The 5,866-nt window shown below is 31.0% G+C and overlaps 1 long non-coding RNA gene across 1 annotated transcript; it reads left to right on the top strand.

Annotated features, from left to right (window-relative positions):
• The first annotated feature begins 2,967 nt into the window (after positions 1–2,967).
• On the top strand, positions 2,968–5,788 carry LOC127715041 (uncharacterized). Its single transcript, XR_007988090.1, has 2 exons — positions 2,968–3,048; positions 4,456–5,788. It is a non-coding gene; the product is annotated as an uncharacterized LOC127715041 (long non-coding RNA).
• Positions 5,789–5,866: the final 78 nt, after the last annotated feature.

Raw genomic sequence — 5,866 nt, 5'->3', positions numbered from 1 at the left:
GACAGTGGTTTGTTTTATTTTGTTGGTTTATATTGTATGCTAGATGACCACCATGTACAATAATTAAATTGGAAACAATATGATATGGTTATTCAGTAATTAACAATAGAAAATTGATTTTCTTGTAATTAAGATATTTAACGATTCAAAGTAACTTCGATTTTTCATAGTCTTTTACGGTTGATTTGGGTTAAATAATCTACCTTCATCGAGTTTGCATATTTTTACAATGTATTCATTGTTTACAAGTCAAACATGTTCATTCTTCATTTGTTCTTGATAAAAGTAAAAAAATAATGTATATTTTTTTTATTTTGTACTTGTTATTAGTAGTTTACTGTTTAATCATATAGTACATAGTAATTGATTCTGTTAACTTTTAACATATTGGCATTATAATCATAAATGATGCAAGTCAAAGTATCTTTCGGAAAACTGTATTTATGTTAGTTATATATCGTAGTTATTGTAAGTAACTATGTACATTCAACCTCCACTAACGGTTTATATGTATTTGATGTAAGATTGCCTGTATGAATGCATTTCTCTTACAATTTTTGTCCAGGTTTGGCTATTGTTTGTTTGCCATTCCAGTTTTAGCAGATTTTAAACGTCTGTATTTAGGTTTTGATTTTCAAATCATTTAGCACAGAGAATAATTGAAATGTTGTTGAAATGCATCTATTGCAGTAGATTAGTACCGTTTACAATGTTATTACGTCCAGGTTTGATAACACTGTAAATGAAATGAACAAAATGTGAACCTCCGACGGTATCCCAAGCCCAGTAGTCAGTACATCGGTACGCATGGAACATACGCACGGATTATTGTCCAGGTTTGGCTATTGTTTGTTTGCCATTCCAGTTTTAGCAGATTTTAAACGTCTGTATTTAGGTTTTGATTTTCAAATCATTTAGCACAGAGTACTCATGAAACATACGCACGGATATCATACGTGTTTATTTATGAAACAATGATGTCAAAGCATTTTCAAATCATTTAAAACAAAGGAATTGATTCCCCTCGTTTATTGTTATAAATCCTTGTCCGGGTTTCATTACAACTTTTGTCCTTTTTGGTTTATCAGCTCATCAACGCTAGTATAAGGTATTAGATTTCCAAACAATTTTGCATTAAGATGTCATAATTTTCAAATTGCGCATCTGGTGGAGTAAAATATTGACCATTACTAGTATGACATTGACGCTTTTAAAACGAACGAACACTTAAGGTTGCGACTTCTACTGTCATAGATTATATTTAATGGATTTGTTTACATTTAGGGTTTTTTTCTGTACAAAATGATCTAAGTATTCATTTGCAAATGCACCAACCTATCAACGACACAATCAACAAATATGCAAAATATATTTACAAAATAGAAAGGCATCTGTACAACATGTCTTGCTCTAAATCATTTTGAGATAAGTTGTGCGTAAATTTAACAAAGACTATTAGTGATTAGCATCAATATCAAATTATCCAAGTGAAAAATAGATCAATGTTTAAAAAAAAAACAATGATGTTATTCTTGAAGTGGGGCAGGTACATGAAATGCTGACAGAGCTAAACAAGTATTATAAGATCCAATCCATCCCCATTTCATTACTGGCATATCTACCAAGCGTACACAAAAATTGGAATACATATATGTACAGAAAAAACTGTTAACACTGTAGTATTAGCATAAGAGAAGAAAACACACGCAAGGGTTAAAAAAATAAAACCGTATTAAAGAATACTCACAGTTACTTGGTAAAAGCCCAAAGAGTTTAACCCGTCGAAATAAAATCAATTATTCTACTAATTTATAACCGTCACTGTACACCTTCACATTCTTGTTTCAAACAAAGCCAGCGATCACTGTACTTTGGAGATAGTCTTAAAAACACCTTCACATTCTGTTTCAAATAAAGCCAGCGAATTGCTCATCGTCCCAATGAACAGACACACCGATTTAAACACAAATAGTATACTTAGAACCTGTATCAAATTTTATCACAGTATATCAAACACATTAAAACATGTATAACCGTAGGAAGTTTGGTGTAAATTTTCGCATTGTATTATTTTTAGACTAAAAATGATGATTTCTATAATCATGATTTCATATTGTTTATATTAAACATTATAATATTCAATCTGACTTTTTTCTAGCAAGTCTAAGGGAAAACCAAACTATTTTTGTTATCACATGTAGACATTGCAGTTTGCAGGAAGGGTGATACCGACCTCAAAACTTATTTCTAGAGCAAAGACGTTTTTTTTGCTATATATTAAGGTATTTCTGTCCTCTGTATTATGCATTTATCAATAAAGCTGGTATAATCCATGTCAGCCTTTCTAATGATGTCTTTCAAAAATATAAAAATGAAGCGCTTAAATAAGGTTAGTTCATTTTATGTACCGATCCTAATTATCTTCATAGCACTCGGTTTGTTATTAAAAAGACTATGTTTCTAAGTTAGTAATGTTTAAAACTCTCAGTCGTTTTTCAAGTATATTAAATCTGAATTAGTCTTGTAATTGATAAATTTGATGAAATATTTCTGATGTGTTTTCTGGTATTGTCTTATTAAATGTATGCCTTATGTTTCAATTTTGACAAACATTGAACAGTAATGTAAATTTTAGTGTTCCTGAAAACATCCGGGAAAGAGGTTAGGCCTCTCAAAATTTAGTTTCTTTTTGTTGTTTTTTTTACATATTTTAAATGCAATCAACTGGTATGTGCCTGTTAAATAGATAATGAATGAAATGAACACTTATAAATTTTGTTAGTTTGATCTTCATTAAGAAGGAGTTTTAAGCTAACATGCATGTAGTTGAAAATATACTCGAAGTCAATATTTAGAATTTTAGATGTATGATCATCTAAATTTAAGATGAGTCTTCCATAATTTAAGCGTATTATACTAGTTATACTTATACAGGTATATATTGAACAATAGTATTACCTTCTTTACAGGGATACCCTTTTCAATAATTCAAACAGCCGCTTATCATGGATACTTCACAGATGCGTGTCATTGTATTAATATTAACAGGTATATATAAAATGAACCAAATGCTATTATTATGCTTATGTTGTTTGAACATCATTTTCTATGTTATGAGTTTAATATATGTAATAAGACTAACGTGTGCATGCAGTAACGCAACGTTAATGACCAATCATTAACTAAAACACGCAAAGATACCAAGGTGATATTCCAATCTGATTAAAATACAGATTATATGTCAACGCTTTGCTTAAAAGGATCTGACAACATTCCGTTCTACTTTGTGTTCTGGTAATTATCACATCTGCAAATGAAATTTCGGAAGTCGAAGTAAGATCGTGGTGGTCGTGGTGAGGACGTGCCAAGTCTTCATGATCGTGTAGGTCCATGACCAACTTTGAACGCTAGCGCTAATGTCTAGTGTGATGGGGGCTTATGACCCCCTCTTAATGATGTCCGTATAATGTTGAATGTTAGTGACAAGACATCATCAATAAATCTGATCGAGGTATTCAAAAACTTTGGCAGTCTTTAAGGAGGCTGTGGGCTTGGTGCGTTAATGATGAGGATTGAATCACATGTGCGGTGCGATTCGGAAGCATGAGGTTTCTATAGTGTTGTGTTCATTTTGTATACACTTATAAAAATAATTATATGTGGAATGATTGCCAATGAGACAACTATCCACCAGAGATAAAATGAAGTGGGTATAGGCAATAATAGGTCATCGTACACTCTTCAACAATGCGACTAACTAATATTGTATAGTCGGATATGAAAGGTTTCAAAATAAAAATGTGAAACAATTCAAACAAGAAAACTAGTTGCCTAATTTATACAATTTTTTGAAAAGCAGATATAAGAGACATGAACTATATATATAGCTATCGACAACCACTAAACTACAGGCTCCTGACGTGGGACAAAAACACACAGAATGTGGCGGGGCTAAACACCGCTGTAAGCGCTCTCCCCTCTATTTAACCTGAGACAGTGGTGGAACAGCACAAAATAAGAACAGACTGTAAAATTTTAGTTGCAATTGCCGTCACTTAATAGATTTGTACGAAGAACAAAGAAGAACTAACGTAAAACAATAGATATAAAGCACCGATATAACAGTAATCATTAATTTATAACTGTAAAGAAATTCATAAAATGAACTAACATTAATTTTCTGACATTCTCACTATCAAATACAAAATAAATACAAATATAAAGAAAGAACACATTATTATTTGTAGGATAACGTTTTAGAAAATTAGTCTGAATTACAAATAATAGTAACGGACTACATGAAAATTGCAAAAAATAACTGAACAAAAACATGAAAGTTATTCCTTATTTAATTTCGATGATTGTTTTTGGCCGGCGCAGACTCTTATATACTCAGTTTGAAAAACAATGTTAAACATACAGTTGATCTTATTACGATATTTATCTTCTTTTCAGTTATATTGACTTTGTTAGGTGTTTCCGGTGAAAAATACTTTCATTACACATCAATAGCTAGTGGCGATGCCATTAAAAAATCGGGATACATTCAGAGTTCATCTTCAGGAGCTGCAGGAGAAGGAGTATATCTGACTAAGATGTCACCTTTTAATTATGAAGCGTCAAGAATTGCCGCAAATAATTGGCAGAGCCAATCAATTACAAGAACAAAACGAGTATTTGAAATAGAAATTTCATCAGATGTAAAAAATGCTAATCTTTATCAAAGAGATGTTTACATTTGTACAAACGGAGATTTAGAACTCGAGGATAAAAGTTGGGTATACTATGACTGGCCTTCTGGTGTTAAAGGAAAATTGACAGTTTTAGCAAGTGGAACACAATTTCTCCAGTTTAGCAGTAGTTTTACGATGATTTGTTGTCTCATTAAGTTTCTTTGCATAATTTTTGATAACAGTTATTTGTTTACTTTCAACACTTAATTTTACATCAAGATCAGAAAACAAACAAAAAAAGATTTGCAGTGTTCGCTTTATTCTCATACAGTTTATATTAGAAAAAAAAACACATACTAGACTTAAACTTTACATGTTGTAATTGTTTATAAGCACATTATTTTCATTTTACCTCAAGTTAGAGTTAACATTAATTTGTCATTTTCATATAAACTTAATACCAGTTTAGTCTTTTTATTTGGTATAGTTCAGTATTCAAATTTACATAATTTAGTATACTAATATCCAGAATAACAACAAGTTCTGTACATTCAAAGATCGGAATGCAAACTAATGGAACTAAGTAAGCTCCAATTGTAGTGCGTCAATTTGAATTTGCCAACAATTTGTGTTCATTACTTAAAATATTTTTCAGCAGGAATATATATATATATTTATAGAGGTTAATTATGGGAGTATGATTCCACCTGCAGGAATTTGATAACAGTCGTGTTTCGCATTACTTTTCTACGATAATTTTTAATATAAAGCTAACGAGTTAAGAAAAAGTCTTTGACTTATCGATAATGGTAATAATCATACTGTTGATGTTCAATAAATACGTGTTTTATCTTTTGTGAATAGCGTTGACTCGCTCAATTATCATTTAAAGAAAAAAATAAAGTGTCCTTTGGCTCTCTGTAAAGTTTACATGCTTTGTGCTTTGCACAGATCATGTCTTCCTATGCTGGTTATGACGTTAATGTATGAAATCGTCTTTAAAGTACAGCTACCGACATAAAGACGCCATGATTTCATACCAACATGAAAAGTACTTTATGCTTGATTTTAGCAACTGAGAACATTCCTAAGTACGGTATAAATTGTTGATTTTTTGTGGTTTTGTTATTTTCCCGTTATTTTGAAATAAAATAAGTTCATGAACTGAATTTTTGTACATAATTGTATGCACA

Source organism: Mytilus californianus, unplaced genomic scaffold, assembly GCF_021869535.1.
Source record: "Mytilus californianus isolate M0D057914Y unplaced genomic scaffold, xbMytCali1.0.p SCAF_9, whole genome shotgun sequence".
NCBI classification, from domain to species: Eukaryota; Metazoa; Mollusca; class Bivalvia; order Mytilida; family Mytilidae; genus Mytilus; species Mytilus californianus.
The sequence above is the reverse complement of the archived record's forward strand: the minus strand, read 5'-3'. Positions and strand labels throughout refer to the sequence as shown.